Source organism: Lissotriton vulgaris, chromosome 3_2, assembly GCF_964263255.1.
Source record: "Lissotriton vulgaris chromosome 3_2, aLisVul1.2, whole genome shotgun sequence".
NCBI lineage: Eukaryota > Metazoa > Chordata > Amphibia > Caudata > Salamandridae > Lissotriton > Lissotriton vulgaris.
In genome coordinates, this window is record NC_141690.1 from 27,093,849 (window position 1) to 27,113,687 (window position 19,839).

Here is a 19,839-nt window from a genome sequence, read left to right on the forward strand (position 1 = left end):
TTCTAGAACATAATGTTGGTATTAATTTTAATCTGTTTATTATACTAAATAGAGGACAACAGTTGGGGCTCCATCATATTGGAAATGTGTGGAATGGGGTTTTACTGAGACAGAGAAGGCAATAAGAGGTGAGAAAAAAGATTAAGGGGGTTGTGAAAAATGAACCAAATAATGGAAGGGAAATGGATTGGAAATGGAACTTTCCAATCGTTGCCTTATTGTGAGGAGGAAAGTTAGAATTCTCATTTAGAGGTCCGCATTTGTTTGAGAGTAAAACGTTGCTGATATTTTTTTTAATTTGGACAATTCACCCAACCCAGGGCTGTGGGTTGTTGGAGTTTAAGTAAAGAAACGCAATCTCTCTTGTTTTTCCATTAAAAGTTCCTTATGGAGCTATTAAAAAAGTGAGAGATGGATCGAGGGAGCTTTACTGGTAGCATGGATTGGTAGAAATGAAATTAATAATAGGTTATTTGTTGCATGTCTGAGGTTCCTGCGCAGCTTGTTTTGCTGTCCACCTAGCAGAAATGTTGGTGTTATGCAGCACAGAATGCTCTTTACCTGAGACAATTGCCATGATTCAGGGTAGGCAGCACAGTTATGTTGAATGCGTACTGTATCCACAGGCCTGACAATTAAAATCTCACATCACTGTGAACCCTTTGACTCCTTTATTGCCACATACACACACACACACACACACACACACACACACACGCACACACACACACACACACACACACACACACACATTCACACACGCACGCACACACACACGCACACACACACACACACACACACACACACACAGTCCCTATCCACTGCCATCCATGCCACCTAGTGCAACGTGCAAGAGCTTTATTGCCTTTTCTATTTGGAAGTGTTTCTGCCTACCCCTGTTCCTGCATTCAAGGCTGCCCTGACAGCCTTTTCAATACCTTAGTGTGAGGTGAATGAAGTACCAAAAGGACCTATAGCATAGGACACTGATGAACTTTGCACTGGCTTTGCCACATAGTTGAAAAATTCCAAGAGCTATAGGTTTTGTGAAAGAAAAAAGCACAACACCTACTCCCCTGTGTTGGACATGGCCCTTCTTAGGGGGATTTCCCTAAAACTTTTTGCTTTTTGTCGTCTTGGTTTTTGCCGACTCTCTTATCGTGAACTTAGGACTCTGTAATGCAGTGGGAAAGTGCATGTGCCCTTCCTACACATGCCAGGATAGGGTGCATACTTGATCGATTTAGGTGTCGTACCTGTGAGTGCCCAGTAAAAAGGTAAGCCAAATGCTCAGGAAGGGTACTGCAATGGCTTGTAGTGGGGTGCAGCTATTATTGTGCCACCCACTGGAATAGCCTGTTAAACATGTCTCATGCTCAGGTTGGCCTTTCTTACTCAATAGCCAACCCTCAGAGAGACCTTCACTACCACCGGAGCAGCCCTAGGGTAAATCCTGAGGGTTGAAGCTAAAGGTAGGTGAATGGCTGGGTTGGTTTTCCCGTGTATTTACTGCCCGGTAGGGGCAAACCCCCATATGGGATTTCCCTACCTAGTGGGTTGGCTCCCCTCATGGGACCCCTCACGAGTGTGGCTGATTCTCTTGTTGTGGCCTTAGAGCCTGGGCCCTTTCCCCCTGTAAATGCAGTGTGAGCATGCGCGTGCCCTCCCTACATGCATTAGGAAGCGGTGCTTACCTGTGGGTTCTAAAAATAGTTCAGGTCTGCCATTGCAGGCCTGTGAGCCCATTTGCACCAATGAGGTTTAAAACATGTGTCCCACCTGCCATTGCAGGTCTGAACACTTGCATCAATGATGTTCTTGAACGAGTCCAGCCTGCCATTGCAGGCTTGTCTCCACACTTGTACCAATGATGTTTCTAAACATAGGTCAGGACTGCCATTGCAGGCCTGTGTGTGTGCACTTGCACCTATGGTATATATATTTTTTTAAAGTTTAAAATCTTTATTAGATCAAATATACCAAGTAAAACATCAGTACCAAGTACAATTCACAATTCAATGAGAAAAGGGAAACAAAAAGGTATAAAAGGATGAAGAAACCTGATAAGTACAATATAAGTCTGAATTGCAAAATACAAGTAATCCCCAAGAAAAAGGGAAAACATAATGTATATACTAAGAGAATGTGCGTTTTTTAAAGTTTTATGAGTAAGAAAGAAAAGAGAGAAGGAAAGAAAGAAAGAGAAAGGAAGGGAGAGAGAGAGAGAAAAAGGGAGTAAGCATAGAGAACAGAAGAAGAAAGAAAATAACATATTAATAACAACAAGGCATATTATGTTACACGTCTGGAAAGAAAATCAGTTAAAGGTAACCATAACAAATCTCTTTTTATCAAAAGAGAGGAAGTCGTTGCATGGGCACGATCAAGTCTATGGTGATGGCATAACAGGTTCCACCATGCAGTATAGGAGATTTTTTGAAGTGTCTTTCGAATTTGTAGTAATATTCTGCAAAGAAATAGCTATAAACAAGTCTATACATTTTAGAAACATTCTATATAGGGGAAGAACCACCCAAAAAGATATGAACAATATCAAAAGTGTTATTGAAACCCAAAATTTCGTTCAGCTTGCACCATATGTTTTCCTATAGGGAAATAACCAGGGGACATTGGAAAAACATATAAAAGATGTTACTGTCAGGGTGAGAACAAGACCAGCATTGACTAGAGTCTGAGGCTTTAAACTTGAGAAGGTCAGAAGAGGTAAGAAAAAGTCGAATATAAAAGAAATACAGAGTCTGAGTATTGCCAGCTGAACGGGACACAGAGTGAATCCCAGACCAGATGGAATCCCAGACAGGAAAAGAAAATTCCTGTGATAGGTCCTTCTCCCAAGCAAGTTCACTTTTGGATTTTTAACGATCAGGGATAGAGCAGGAGAGGATATTATAGATAGTAGCAGCTTTGTGTGGGGTGGTAAAATCTAAATGAATAGAGATAGATGGAATGTCATCCGAGAGAGAGTTGTGGTGTGAGATAAGAGAAGAGAAAGCTAGCTTAAAATCTAGGAACTGGGAAGAATACTTATTAGATAAATGAGAAGACGTACAAATATCTGAGAAATCCATTAAAGAACCATGGCATAAAAGCTTATCAGCAAGTATAATAACTTTATCAATCCATTTTTTCCAAAAGAGAGCTTTATTATTAATTTTAAGGGAGTTATTATACCATAACGGTCTGAGGGAATGCAAATGAGCCTGAGAAAAAGAGGAGCGAAACAGTGAGAGGGAAAGCGCCCTGGGGAGGTTGAAAGTGGGTGAAAGGAAGCGTTTAGGGGGATGAGATAAATGAGTGGCAGCGAGAAAGGGGAAGGGCGAGAGTTGTGCCAACTCCAAGGCATTCCATGCAGTAGTAGGAAATGAGGATGAATCAGATAGAAATGGCCACATTTGTTTCAGAGTGAAGGAAGAATGAAAACGAACAGTGTGCGGAAAGTTTACCCCTTCCCAAGTGCTTAGGAAGCTGAAGGCAAGAGAGAGATATCCTGGATTCGTGGTTATTCCAGAGGAAAAGAACAAGGATACGATTAATTTGTGTAAAAAAGTAAGCGGGAAGAGAAATGGGTAACATAGAGAGGTGGAAATTAACAATGGGGAGAAGCATCATCATAATAGTAGACAGTCTACCCCACCAGGATAAAAATAATGGAGACCAACGTTCTATAAGAGCAGAGAGCTTGGAAAGAATATCTTTGTGATTAAGTTTAATAGTATCTTTGATTGAGTTAGCATACAAAACACCCAATCATTTGATACTAATAGGATTCCATTCAAAGCCTGAGTCCTGAAACATATGTGGAAGACAGTGCTTATTTAGGGGTAAAACTTCGGATTTATTAATATTTAGCTTGTAACCAGAGACAGAGGAATAGTCTTTGAGTAAGGAAAAAAGGGCAGGCAGGGAAGTAGAAGTGTTAGAAATATAAAGTAAAATATCATCGGCATATGCTGTGAACTTAATATCTAACAATTTATAAACAAAACCAGAGTAAGAAGTGGAGCACCAGATCTTTTCAAGGAAATGTTCTAATGCTAAAATAAAAAGGAGGGGAGACAGAGGACAGTCCAGTCTAGTGCCCCTATGCAAGGGGAAGTAAGAAGACTGGGCGCCATTAACCCAAATAAAAGTGGAAGAGGCTGAATAGAGCACTTGAATTAGATTAATGAAATGAGGACTGAAACTATGCCATCGTCGGGCCCCAAACATAAAGTCCCAATTAACCCTATCAAAAGCTTTCTCAGCATCAAGGGTAATGGCCGCAAGGGGGTCATTCATCTTAGAAGCAACATGAATAATATTGAGAAGCCCTTTAGAATTATCTGTAATGGACCTACCTTTGATGAAACCGGATTGATAGATATTAATAAGGTCTGGAACAACAGTATTTAATCGAGAGGCCAACATTTTTGCATATATTTTACAATCTGTATTAATTAAAGAAATGGGTCGATAATTTTTGCAGAGCGAGGGATCTTTGTCTTTTTGGGGGAGTAAACATAACATGGCTTGAGTAAAAGAGCCTTTGGATTCTCCCATGGCGAGAAAAGAAGCTATTAAGGAGGAGAGGTGAGGTATGAGATGTTTTTTAAATTGAAAATAAAAACAAACAGTAAAGCCATCGGGTCAGGAGACTTATCCTTGGGTAAAAGAGTCATTGCTTGTAAAATATCGTTTTCAGAGATGGGGGCATCCAGTGAGGAGAAATCAAGATCTGTGGAAGAAGCTTTAGGTATATTAAGAAAGAAAGAATCTGTTTGAGATCGGGATGGAGTCAATTCGGGGGTATATAAAGAGGAGTAGTATTGAACAAAACAAGAAAGAATCTTATCATCTGCACTATGAAGAATACCATGCAAATGAGTAATAACAGCTATGCTAGATTTTTGTTTCTTGATTTTTAAATAATTAGCAAGAGATCTACCAGCTTTGTTACGCCCACCATACATTTTAGAATTGAATTTTAAAAGGTGATTACAGGGCGCTTCACAAGAAAATTTATTAAATTGGAGTTTAGCTTTAATAAGAGAAGCAAGGGCTTCTGGGGAGTTAGATGTATAAAAGAGATGCTCCAGATCTTTGATCTGTTTAAGAATAGTAGAGGACTTGGATAGGGCTTACTTTTTTTGCGGAAGACGAAATCAATGATAAAGCCTCTAGCCGAAACTTTAAAAGCGTCCCAAACAAAATGAAACTGGGAAGAGGAGTTAAGATTTTTGTGAAATAATTCATCCATAAATAGAGTAAATTGATCAATAAATTGAGGATGCAGTAGGAGAGAATTGTTAAAATGCCAGCAACGAGAACTAGGGGTGTGAAAAGGCAGATCGATATCAAGAATGACAGGGGCATGATCGGAAATAAGAATTGAACCGATTTCAATATTTGTCATGAATCCGGGGGTGTGATACATGAACAGGGGAAAAAAAAGAAAATTCCAGGGTATCAGGGTGAGACAACCTCCAGGAGTCAATTAATCCTCTAGAAGAAATTGCTTTGGAAAAAGACTTATGCATTTTGTTAGGAATGTATCTGGTCTGAGATATACGGTCCAGGAAAGGGTCCATTAATTGATTACAATCACCACGAACAAGTAGGTCAACATTTGTGTGAGAGGATAAGAGCTTAGAAAAATCATTCCAAAAAGTAAGGTCAATACCATTAGGACCGTAAACATTTCAGAAAGATAAAGAAGACTTCTTAACTATAACATCAAGTACAGCCATCTACCATTGGAATCCGAGATCTCAGTGGTAAGCTGAACAGACAGTGACTTGTGGAACAAAATCACAACACCATTCTTATTATTAGCTGAAGGCGAACAGAATATTTCTCCCATCCACTGCTTACGTAGAGAGGAGAGGTCTTTCTGGGAAAGGTGCGTTTCCTGCAACAAAGCAAGCTGACATTTTAATCTTGCTAAGTGAGATAAAACTCTTTGCTTTTTCACCGGGTTGCGGAGACCCTTTACATTCCAAAATATTACTCGAAGACCATTTATTTAAAGATTAGAGAGAATAGTAAGCATGGAAATAGAGAAAAATAAGGAAGGAAGATATACTCAAACCGGATATGAGAAGCTTAGGAGAGGAAGGAGAAACAATTACAGAAATAGAAACAATCTTGAATAAATGGACTATACAAATACCACAATAAAGAGAGAGAGAGTAGGTGAGATGTAAAGAAAATAGAAGGAGGAAGCAAAGTCTAAAATTGAAAGCCAAGGGAAAATGGAAAAAGTAAGGCAGAATAGGTAACTAATGTCATAAGGAAAAAGCCTGAAGAGATGAAATACAACATGACCACAATAATTAAAAAAAGAGAAGAAATATGAAGAACATTAAGGGAATAAAGGAGAATTTGAATGTGAAGAACCAAGAAAAGTGGAAAGAAGAGAGCAGAAGTACATGGAAAATGCTCTAAGGAGGAAAAAAGAAAGGGGGAGACAATAGAGAGATGAAGAAAAGAGTGGGAAATAACTCCCTTGAGGTAAAGTGAAAAAAGAAGGATGGCAAAAAAACAAAAGGCTTCAGCCATGCAGAACGAGAGCAAAAAAGACAATGATGTGAGAGCCGGAGCAGCAAGAAGAGACGACCGCACAGCAAGAGGGAATGTCAAATGTAAGGCCTCAAATACATGGAATAAAGGAATAAAATAAAAGGAGACACAATTGAAATGAGAGACCAAACACGACAATATAAAACAAATGAAGGACACTTACCAAACATTGGTGAAGGGGAGGCAGCGTATTGGGATGAGACAAAAAAACGTACTATCGAATAGTACATTGAAGGAGAGGTGGGACCAAACACTTTAAAGGAAGACCTAAAAAACAAGGTAGAAGAACGAAAACATATTAGAACAAGGAACAATTATGAAACATCGAACAGAGAAGTGAAACATTAAGAACTGCTGTGTTCCATGGTATCTTCTTTGTAGATGTTGATGAACTTCCGAAGGTCAGCTGGATCCTCAAAGCTAAAAGTCCTTTCTTTATACGTAACCTTGAAAAAGCACGGATGAATGAGTCCATATCTGGCATTCATGGAACGAAGCGTAGGTCGTAAATCCAAAAACTCCTTGCGACGACCAGCGGTCAGCTTTGAAACATCCTGAGTGAAAAAGAGTTTGTGACCAGACCAGAGTAACTGCTTATGCTGCTTAGCAGAGTGAAGGATAGACATAAGGTCAGAGTAGAGCAGAAAATACGCAATGATGTCCCTGGGCTTCAAGGAGGTAGAAGAATTTTTAGGACCAAGACGGTGCGCCCTCTGAATGTTCACATCCAGGTGTTTAGGCAGTCCAGTGATGGGCAAGACTTGTGACTTTGAAAATTGGATAATATCAAACCCCTCCGAATTCTCTGAAACACCATAAATGCACAGATTATTGCGCCTATTGCGATTCTCCAAATCCTCAGAGGTTTTCTTAAGCATTTCCACTTCCTTAGTAAGGCTAACAACCTTGGCAGCAACATCTTGAACATCACTAATCTGTTGTTCAACATCCATTACCCTCTTGTCTAGGTTGGACCATTTGTCGTCCAATCTCTGTGAAGTGGTGGTGGTATCTGCCATAAAGGGGCGAATAAGGAGCAGTTCCTCCATAATGTCCTCAAGAGTAACAGGAAGTGGGGATTTAGAGGGGCAGGGGGGGTCTTTTTTGAGGCGTTTTCCAGAGGAGGCAGAGTCTTTGCGCGAAGCAGAGGTTGACTTGGATGCTTTTGAGTTTTGTGCGTGCTCTATTGTGGCAAGTGCTGAGAAGAACAATGAAGAAGGAGGAAGAAGGCAGCTCGCAGAATGCATGGACGAAGAAATGCCCCAAAAAGCCACAACAAAGGAACCAAAAGTTCCTTAAAAAAGGATGAAGATCGTCCGGATTCAAGAGTCAACACCAAAAAGGCAGCGCAAAAATATAAAGCAAGAAATGCTCCTCAAAAGCCAGTAACGCACAAATAATGGATGAAGCTGAGGTAAAGAGGTACATTCAGGAGGCATCCATTGGTCAATCAGAGGGTGTGTCTTAAGAATTGCAGCATAAAAATGAAAAAAGGATAAAAAAGGAGGATGGCAGTCCAAATTCAGGTAAAGGAGGTCAAAAAGATCGTTTAAAAGAAAAAACAAGTGGAAAGTAAAAACAAAATTGCGGCCGAGATGAGGGAAATAGCGTCTTCGCATTTTTCATTCTAAAAAAATGCACAATGAAGGAGATAAGCATACCCAGTAGCAGGAGGGCATTTCCGCCGCCAAAATCCGCGTTTTTTTCTAAAATTGGCTGCCAGGAAACAGATCCTTCATTATAAAAGCGCCGCCGAAATCGTGGAGCTCAGGGGGGAGCGGCCATCTTGTCCGCCGCGTCGCGCGCCCTCTCCCTACCTATAGTATTTTTAAACCATTGTCAAGCCTGCTATTGCAGGCCGGTGTGGGGACTTGCACCTAGAATGTTGTAAAGCATGTGACTAGCCTGCCATTGCAGTCTGGTGTGCGCACTGGCACCTATGGTGTTCCTAAACGTGTGTCCATCCTGCCATTGCCGGTCTATGTGTGCATTGTGCTTCGGCTCCGTCTGGCCTTTTTAAATCATAAGCCACCTTGAGAGGCTACTACTAGAGCATCCCGAGGGTAAGTCTTAAGGGTTGAGCCAGTGGTAGGTAAAAGGCACGGCAGGTACACACCAGAGTCCCCTGAAGGTAGTGATAAATACCTATGTGTATTTTCACTACCTATGAGGTTTGCTCTTCCTATAGGCTAACATGGGTGAATGGTTGAAATTACCTTAAACTGCGATAGTGGATTGCAGTGGAGCAGCCTCAAAATGTTTCCTATCATTGGATTCAAAGTGACAAGCCCTTTCCAGTGGTTTGCATTTCTCAGTTCTAAAATTATTTGTGTGTCTTTGTGCTTAACTCCAGACAACACTTTAGACTGGAGGAGCACATCTGGGCATTCCCCAGTAAGAGCTATAAAACATTGGACATGCAATTTGAATAACAGGCATTTGCAGGCCTACATGGATGAATTGGAGGAAGAGGTTTTTACACTTGGCCTCTGGAGCCGGATCATGGCCCCACTAAAGATTAAGATCTGCATTTCATGACCACATGGCAGACAGAACTGAAATTTAGGGGAGAAATCTGTGTTTCAACGGGAAGGGCCTTTGAACCGCCCCCAACTTCAAAAGCACACTACAGAATAACTACTAGTGCCATACTTCAGCAGGGCAGAGATACACTTGTGGGGTTGTGGAACTAGAGAACCTGGAACTGCGTGGTGCACACTGCCAAAGGAATCTGTTGAGCACATGGAGGATTACTGCCATTGAAACAGATTGAGTGCCGGTCCTTAATAGTGGCTGACCTGGACTTACAGCCTGCTGCTGTTTTGTACCCTGAAGTGTGCTCTCCAAGGGCTTTTTTACTTGCCCCCTCTTCTTCTGACGGTCTCATGGACATCAAATATCTCCTACAAGGGAATCCCACCATCTTCTTGTGACACCCGGAGATCAATGTCCTCTTAAGTGCTCACATCATCTGCTAGATCCCAACTGGTAGCACTGTGGGGGGGGGGGGGGGGGGCGTGGAACTAGGAATTTTGCCTGGAGACCAGATTACCGGTGAGCAGCTCCAAAAATCATGACCTCATCTAAGGCATTTGGCCCCTGTATTATTGGGACCTCAGCATGCAAACCATTTTTTTGGTGGTGAATGGATTCAACAGTTGCAGGATCATCGTGGCCAACTTTGGCGATTGTGCTGCATCTCTCTCGTGCCTCATGCCAACTTTATGCTCATTGCATGCAATGTCTGATTCACAGGCTGTGACCCTCAAAGGTATGGCTGTAACAATAGTATTGCCTCATTCTACCTCGTGAGGCACTGCTGAAATTGCACCTGTGTGTGACTGGAATTGTCTTGTGTGATCCATGTCAATGCGCAGACATTGTGTCTCATTTCCAGGGAATTCGGACCTCTTCATTGTTTGTGACCGGAATTGTCTTGTGCGAGCCCTATCATCATGGTGCACTAGAACCCTGCTTTATTCTCCATTCATCGATTGTTCCCTATTTGACCCTCAGTGCAGCATACCAACTGCCCTCTCCTCACGTGGCCCGCGATGACCTTGTGTTGCCAGGTAGTATTGCCAGCTCGGGCTTGGGTGGTGAAAATGATTGACTTGACTGGAGGAACACTTCTGAGAACCATCTGAAGTAAATAAGAAACTACTGGACCCCCTTTGCTTTACAGAACTGAACTGGTGCCGGAAGGCCCTTGTGGAACCCTTTGGTGTGACCGACTATTGCCATTAGCCCACTTCTGCTTCGCATTCTGTGGGTACACTTCTAGAGTGGTGGCCAATCCCCATTTGACGGTTGCCTCCTAATTTGTCCCACTACATACACCCACTTGCTTGCCTGGATCCCAATTTAAGTGTGTCGTCAGCCACATCTGGCTTAGTGTCCGGGAGGGGGAGGATGTGTTATCTCCAATCTGTGGGTGTAGGATAGTTTTGTTGAGTTGGAGGGCGGAGGGAGGATTCGGGCCAAGGGGTAAGGATAAGATGGCCGACTATTAGGAGCTCTCCAAATAAGCTCCATCCGCTTGGGATCCCCTATCTGGAATTATCCCTGTCAGCGGCAACCATCGACTGCAACCGACCCCTTAAGAGTAATAGGTTTTATGGCAGCATCATTGGGAATCAACTAATTTTCATATTACTCAAGTCATCGTCAGACTACCAGCGCTTACCTGCCCGTGGACCCCGGACTGGACATCGGCAACAAGGGAGACTCTCTGTCGTCGATCCAGGAAGATGGGCGGACCCTCTTGATTGCATAATCTCCTGCCTGAGGTCGATTGCCTGGTGATGCCCATTGCGGTCCCGGGTGTCCCTCGAGCCGTTACGGCAGGATCCTATGTGTGGCAGCTGCTACTGTTGACCTTTAAGACGGCGGCCCCCAGAGAATAGCGGGGCTGGATTGTTGGGACGACGGCCTCCTGAACAGGGTGGCTGGACCTCTGTTTCGTGGTCAGAGTCTGCCCCCAGACCAGAAGATGGCGGCACTGGATTGCCAGGATGGCGGACTCCTGAACGGGGCGGCTGGACCTCTGTGTTGCGGTTGCAGCCTGCCCCTGGAACCCTCGAGACGCAACTTCGGGTCCCCTGGGCTGTGGCAGCCACAAGACTTTGGTGGCACGTCAACGACGCACCCAGGTTGCCATTGAAGCACAACACTCGTGTTGAGAGGGAGAGATCATCCTGCCCTGTACCGCAATGTGTGTGCCTGCCTGCTCGCTACGGGGCTGATGCACACGCCAGCTGCACCCGGAGGAGGTAGCGTCCTGTTTCCACATCGAGTCAGGTTTCCCCCCCACAGCAACAAAACCACCGAACTGGAGCCCCATAGAAATGAGATATCAAGGATCGTCCTGTTGAAAGCGATCGTTGTGCGACCCCAACCCCCGTGGAGATACACATAACGTGGATAATGCATTCGTTTTAACCGGATGTTCCACCCCAAAGAACAATAGGAATCAGGAAAGCCTATTAATTCAGCCTCCTTGAGCACATGAATACAGAACCCTTCACGCTTCAAAGGGTCCTGACGCTGCAAGTCACACGAGCGAGCCTACTCCAGAAACGACCATAGCCATTTCTTCATGATCGAGGTATTTGTAAATATGTGCAATTGACTTTGACTATTTTTACTTTTATTTTTAATCATTTTTTACCCTCTTCTACATCTTCCCTAGCGTGCCAGTAATTCAGGGTTTTCACTTGCCCAAAATGGCCGATAGCTCGTAGTGCAAGGGATCTCCCCCACCCTCCCTCTGGTCATTCTCTTTTTCAACAAACACTTCCTGTGAACTTCTTCACAATTGAAATAGGACCATAGACTTGTTCTTGTTCATGGAAAGAAAAATAGGACTTCACTGCTCTCCCATAGCCCCACCTACAATAGGATGAACAGTAAAGTAGGATTACACTAGCTTCCACTCAGTAATGGAGACTAGCAGAGGACTACTTACCTGCTTAAATATATCCCTATTAAGGAGTCGGCCATTTTAGCCTGACTTCCCCTCAGTGGTCTAGCCTTTGGATACCTTAGCCCTTAGTCGACTACCGACGCCCTCCCTTCCTATCGATTCAGATTTCCTAAACTTTCATCACAATCGGCCACCTACCCAACGTATCTCTCTCCTCTCTTTCTCTTTGCCCTATACCTTCTTTTCTTCATCCTTTGCTTATTATGTTCTTACCTATGACCCCTCTGCCTACCCAACACTCTGACCCCTCTGCCTAATTGACAACCCCCCAGTCATTCCCTAGATTCTCTAAATTTTCTTCATAATCGGACCTCTACCCATCGTATCTCCCTCCTCTTTATCTCTTTGCCCTGTACCTGGCAGCATATTTCATGACATCTGAGCACCTACCCACCGTGTCCCCCTCAGCCCATTAGAAATTAATCACATTTGCAGTTACTGACTTCAACCCACCTAACCTCCCTCTTCCCCCAATCCTTCTCTCTGGACTCCTCGGAATCCTCCTGGGTCCAGGTCCGGACTGGGAACCAAAACCGGCCCTGGAAAAGTGCTCGTCCGCCCCCCCCCCTGCCTCCCTGGGGGGTTGTGGGTGCCGCCGAGCTCTTTGCCAAGGCCAATTTTCGCTGATTTTGTTACAGTGCTGATTTTGAAGCTATGCTGCAAAAACAGCCCTGTAACAAAAACGGGCCCCAGGGGCTCCAAACCGGCCGGCCACCCGTGTGGCACACCAGGGGATTGCCCGGTGCCCGCTACGGCCAGTCTGGCCCTGCCTGGGTCACATCCATCCTTACTCTCTCTGGCGCCATCTTCTTTGCACGTATCTGCCCACACATATCATGAAACTCACATGCACTCACACGTACAACATCATCTATCCCCACGGCCTTACTAGAAAATCGGCCAAACGGTTCAAGCACAATTTTATCAAATCACACCCTGAAACTCTCTTCGATGATCCCTTCTTCTCCCCACGCAACGGGCACACAACCATTGACATCATCTTCCACTCGAAATGGTGAGCCCAATTGAGATAAGTAATCCTAGCCACATTTACAATGTCTTCCAAGAGAAAATCGGCACATGGTCTAGCTATTTCTATTGCCCCTTCCCAATTCTTCCAAGCAACAGCAACCATCACTAAGTGGATAATCCCCAAGTTGCCTCCCAATCCACCCCCACCTCCATTACTCGAGGTGCTACCTCTCTAATCCCCTTCGTCTTCTTCCCCAATCCACTCCCCTGACCACTACGGGCATCGGATCCAAACGCTTCTTCTACCCAACTACCGTGACTACCACTCCCACCAATACACCTCGCGTCACTTCACTGAAACCTCACACGCTTCTCCCACCTAACATGTCCAAGTCTACATCCGCACCCCCATAGCAACTGAACCCACTCAGGGTATGACCATAGCTCCTCACCTCTCCTGCACAACCCCTTGCTTAATCATCTCTCCCCCTACCCCATCCCCCCTCACAATACCACACCCAACACGGACTCCTCCAGTCCAACCTACCCCCACCTAGCATGACCGAAACTACATTCACACCCCCAATAGCAAATGAACCCACTCCAAGAACGACAATAGCTCCTCACACCGCTCACATAACCCCTTCCTTAATCATCTCTCCCCCACCTCATCCCCTCCTCTCAATAACAAACCCAACACGGATGCCTCACAGTCCAGCCAATCCCCACCTAGCAAGAACGAGTCTACATCTGCACCTCCAATAGCAATTAAGCCCACTCCGGGAACCACCATAGCTCCTCACACCTCTAACATATTCCCCCTTAATCATCTCTCCCCCTACCTCATCCCCTACTCGCAATAACACACCTATCAAGAATTCGACCAAATCCAGCCAATCCCCCACAGCTCAGTCGCTTGCACTTTACGGGTCACCCCATGACCTTTCAGACAATATACCACCCTCTGAACACTCACCGCTACCAATCTCACTTCACACAACTGCCCACTAGCATGCCAAACCCACTACTCAGCCACCCACATCAACATCCCTCCCACACACACAACTACGCACACTAACCCACTCACTCCTGCACCGGTCCACACACCCAACCAGTCCACATCGCAGACACACACACTCATATCAGCGCCTCCCACCCTATTCATAACCGCACCAGACACTAGATTAGATGAGATCATGTCCACACTTCACCTAATCAAAGAGGATCTCCACGCTTTTAAAGTGATGTTATCGAGACAACTAGGGCTCTCCAGATCCTACAGAACCCTTATACCTAGCAAGCCCCCGACTCACCTTCCTAGCACCCCCAAACATAATGTTCCCAGCTGGAAATCAGTAACCTCCCGTAATCTAGCCTCCCGCCCAATGCGAACCACCAACCCTTTTTCGGAGATCGATCTTTGCTCTCTTATACTCTCATACGAACCCTCACTCACGATCCCTGTTTCACTCACACGCATGCCCATCCCTACTATCCCCTCCAACCCTCATAGGTCCTACACCCACAACAATAGAGGAATCATTGACAACAATCTTAGTAAAGTTCCAATCATGCAGGACCACACCACTTCCCTCACCACACCCCGGCTTAAATATGCACACTCTTGAATTGCAGATCAGCCTCTAAACATGCAACTGACATAGCTGACCTCATTATCTGATCTGGACCTGATAATTCTTACTGAAACAATTCTTACAGAATCCTCCTTGCCTCTCATCGACATCCTAGTACCCCCTAACTATGACATCATCAGACGGGACAGGAATGGTAAGACAGGAGGAGGAAGTGCATGTATACACTGGAGCAACATCACCGTAAACAGAGCCAATCCCCGGTACTCCCTTCTTGCGAATACATATGCCTCAACATCAACAGTAATGGCAAATCTGTTTGCTTATTACACATCATCTATCATCCACCTGGTGACAACCTCATTCCTCAAGTCTCACTCTATGCACTTTACCCTTTGGTAACCCCCTGTTTTTCCAAATTTGTATATTTGTATATTGTATCATGATGAGGAATTTTATTTAGAATAAATAGTAGAGTCTTTTCCTCTACTTTTAAAACGTTTAAAACATCGTTTTGTGTGAGTTGGACATTTGTTTATCTCTGGGCTATTGTTTTCTCCTTTTTGTCTCCAAAATTCTTCATTGCAGGATTAATTTCGCATGTGGAATAAGAATTGAATTAAGTTGCACAACATAGTATCAAGAATTGTGTGTAGAGTTAACGTCTAGGACCACCTTATCTGTAACGCTACACACAATAAAGGCCCAACCCTGGACTTAATAATCTCTAAGCGCGATTCCACTTACCTTGAGTCAATCCTTCCCTGTGATTGGTCAGGCCATCGCATCATCACCTTCTTTATCAAGGAAACAGTGAAACTTAACTCAGCTCAATTCACAAAACCTAAAGTATGGAAAAGAGACTGGAAAAAACTCAACCCAAACACGTTACCTTCTTCCTTCTTCCAACGTACGTGATCTCACCAACCACTACCTCAACTCTATGGCCTCGATAATTACCGAATTTGCTCCCCTTCAACTAAAGAGAGTTTCCACGAAAGACTCTAAAGCCTGGTTCAACTGTCCTCTTAACGAGGATAGACATTCTCTCAGAACTGCTGAATGCAACTGGAGATAGGTCCCTCCGCCAAGCTCCTTATGACTCTAAAAAGAAAGACAAATGCTTACTATTGAAAGATCAAGCGCACTAAAGCAGCCTTCTTCAGCCACCAACTTGACCAAGCAAGAAATAGACCCAAAAAACGTTTTGAATTAATCAAAACCCAATCTAAGGACGCACCTCAACGTCCATAAGACCTAACTCGTCCACAACCCAAGTGTGAAGAATGTTCTACCTTCTTTAATCTAAAGACTGGGAACATCAAGAAAGATCTCCTCAATGATCTAATTTCTCACTCTTGTCCTCATACCAAAACCTTCCCACTACCCCCAATTGCATCACAACAAATCCTGTTAAAGTTTGTTTTAAAAAACTATGCAGTTTCCTTTTACACCTATTCTGAAGAAGTTATAAGCAAGATTCTTAGTGCCCTAAAGTCTGCAAATCACCTCACCAACCCTCTCCCCGCAAACACGGTTAAAGACCTTACCCCATTGCGTCTACCTCTCAGGACCAAAATCATTAACAGTTCACTTCTACAAGGTTGCATCCCTGGCGCCCTAAAGGTGGGGCAGGTTTCTCCCATCTTTAAGAAACCCACAGCTGACCCCAGAGACCTAAACAACTACCACCCTATTTCCAACATTCCCACCCTGGCCAAAGTTCTGGAAAAATGTGTTCACCACCAACTAACAAAACATATTGATCACTTTCTTAACAAACACCAATCCGGCTTCCGAGCAGATCACAGCACGGAATCAGCCATGACACACATTATAGATGATGCACTACAAAGACTTGATCAAAACGGTACATGCCTACTTATCCTACGAGATATTTCCTCACCCTTCGATACGGTCGAACACAAGAAGTTGATAGATCTGTTGAACCACAGAATGGGTCTATCACAGTGGTTCCCAAACTGTGCGCCGCGGCACCCTGGTGCGCCGTTAGTAGCAGCCAGGGGCGCTGCACACATCTTGGAATGTGCAAATCATGTAGTGAGCAATTTTAAAATGATGCGTCTTTTGACGCCCTACCTGTCAGCCGGCATCAGGAATCGTGGTATTTATTTATACCGTCAGCCTTGGCTTTGTCATCAGCATTTCAGCAAGTGAGCCTCATTTAAATACACTTGGCTGCAGCGCAACATACTGGGGAGTTACAAGCGCAACCTGTAAAGTCGGAAATGTGGCCCAAGAGCGCACGGCCGCCTTCCGTGTGTACTTGTTCAGGCAGGATGACTGTTGAGCATTATTGCTGCCCTTGTTTTGCAGCGCCTCTTGCGACTCTGTTCACAAATTACATCAAGTAGGTTGCTAAAATAACATTACTGCAAAGACAAACTTGTGACCATTAGGTCCGTGTAGTTTTAAAAGTTGCATCAAGTAGGTTGCTAGAATAACTGCAAAAACAAACCACCAAGTCGGTGCATTTTTTTTTTAATAGGCAATCATCTTTACAGCTTTCCTGGGGAAAGAAATTAAAAATGAAAATGTGACTGGGTAAATTGATTAACTGCAAAGAAAACCAAACTGTTGAGCATATAATACGAAACTTATATTTCTCTACATTTGTTGTTAAGAAGTACTCTATATTGGGACAAAAACACTGCGCAGAGTTTTGTCTGGTTTACCGTAAAAGTAAACATAACACGGCCAGTCTTAACATGTCCTGATGTAAAATTTTGTTAAAAGCGATATTTCCGCACCCCAAAAAAATGATGATTCTTGCAAATAATTATCTGTCATTTTTGAAAATATTGGGGCATATTACCAACAACTAGCGATAATTTTTGTCTCTAACTTGTTTAGAGACAAACATTATCGCCGCACATCGGCAATTTTTATCGCAGATAAACCTTGCTATTAACAAGGTTTATCGCAAATGCGATAAAAAACGGCCGAAATGCATGAATATCGCTGAAAAGTCAGCGATATTCATGCATTATCGAGCAAATGCTCTTAGCCATGTTATCCACCTCCCATTGGATAACATGGCTAAGAACTGCTCAGGGCAGGTGTTAGCTTTTGGAGATATTCGCGCTTAGCGCGAATATCTCCAAAAGTTGGTAATAGGAGATAGCGATGTTAGGGACTGTTTCCAGTCGCTAACATCATGGCACGCCCACTTTGCATGTCATTAGTGATAAATATCACTGACATGCAAAGCAAGGCCCAAGATGGTCGCTATCTCCTATTAGCTGTCACTAACTGGTGTTAGCGACAGCTTGGTAATATGGAGATAATTTTATCTCCGCTTTCTTGGCTTTTAAAGCTAAAAAAGCGGAGATAAACCCCCTTGATAATATGCCCCATTGTTATTTTGAAGTTGACCTTGAAAAATGGTGATTTATTTCAGGAATTGTGATTACCGTGGCGCACTCATTTGTGTGGCAATTTTTCCATTTTCAACCGATTTCTCACCCAGACATTTCACCATTTTTAGCTCGTAAAAAATGCTGGGGGATTGGTACACCCCAAAAGGAGATTATTTTGAGGAAATTGTAATCCCCATTCAGCTGGTAACTTGTGATGGCGAATTCGGTTTACCAAAGCAGAGAAAAACGGGATGGTCTTTTACCCCTTCATGCACTGACATGAAGACAGGCACAGCAGCCCGAGCCCTGCAGCACCCTAAGCCCTCACCCACCCAGCACCTCTGGCTTTGCAGCACTTCAAGGTCTCACCCACCCAGCTTCTGTCCAGGTCTCTGGTGCTACAGCACTCCGAGCCTCGACTTGGGGCAGCACTGGTCTGACTGACGCTATGGCACCCCTAGCTCTCACCCCAGCCGTCATCTCTCTGCCACTGGAGCAGCCTAACCAGACCTAAAACCGGAACCTCAACATCTCTAGTGTTGCATTACCCCTGATAAACACCCACCCAGTCCGGCAATTCTCGCACTGCAACATCCTGACTAACCTGAATTCCTAACGGGCCAGCACTTCTCTAGCGCTGCAGCCCCCTAGAAACCATCTTGTGCGGCACCTCCCTGGCACTGCAGCACCCTGAACTTTCATCCAAGACAGTACCTCCCTATATAACTTTAGCAATCCTAATTATCACCTTACCCGGGTCCTCTCTAGCGCTGCAGAACCCCAAACCCTCACACAGGTTGGCACTTTGCTCAGGCACTGCAGCACCCAAAACCCTCACCTAAGCCTGCACTGCTCTACATAGCCTCAGCACTCTGAGGTCCCACCTAATGCAGCACAGCAGAATCTCTCACCTCTAGTATTGCAGCAGCCATGGCCACCATCAATGGTGCCCCCTCTCTGGCATGGCAGTTTCTTGAGCATTTGCAATCTAGCACCCCCTCTAGTGCCCCAGCACCTCTGGCTACTGCTACACTTTAGGTAGAAAACAAAGTACTCCAGAGGTCGGGCATACACCCCCCCACCGGTGAAACAAAAGTGACATGATGGGGAGCCACGGCCAAGTGGCAATTATGTCAAGGGAGCCACTGGTCAAAAAAGTTTGGGAACCACTGGCCTATCAGGATCAGTGCTTAACTGGTTTACCTCTTTTCTGTAAAACTGGACTCAAAAATTCAAGGTCAACCACACCCTGTCCAAACCTGTTCCAGTTACACTAGGAGTCCCACAAGGGTCCTCGCTATCCCCAACACTTTTTAACGTATTCATGGAATCACTCACCGATCTGCCACAAGCGTCCAACGTGCAATTTCACATGTACACTGGCGATACCCAACTTTACCTTAAGATCAATACCCTTGAGGACATTAATTTGCTTAACACTACTCTTACGACCACCCAATCATGGCTGGCAGAGAATCACCTCAAATTGAACGCTCTAAAAACTGAGGGGCATATTACCAACAACTAGCGATAATTATCACTATGTTGGTTTAGCGGGGATATTTTTATCGCCGAGCTGCGGCGATTTTTATCGCTTAGGAACCTTGCTATTATCAAGGTTTATCTCCTAAGCGATAAAAATCGGCCAAAATGCATAAGAATATCGCTGAAAAGTCCGCGATATTGATGCATTACCAAGCTAATGCTCTTAGCCATGTTATCCACCTACCATTGGATAACATGGCTAAGAACTGCTAAGGGGCAGGTGTTAGCTTTTGGAGATATTCGCGCTTAGCGCGAATATCTCCAAAAGTTGGTAATAGGAGATAGC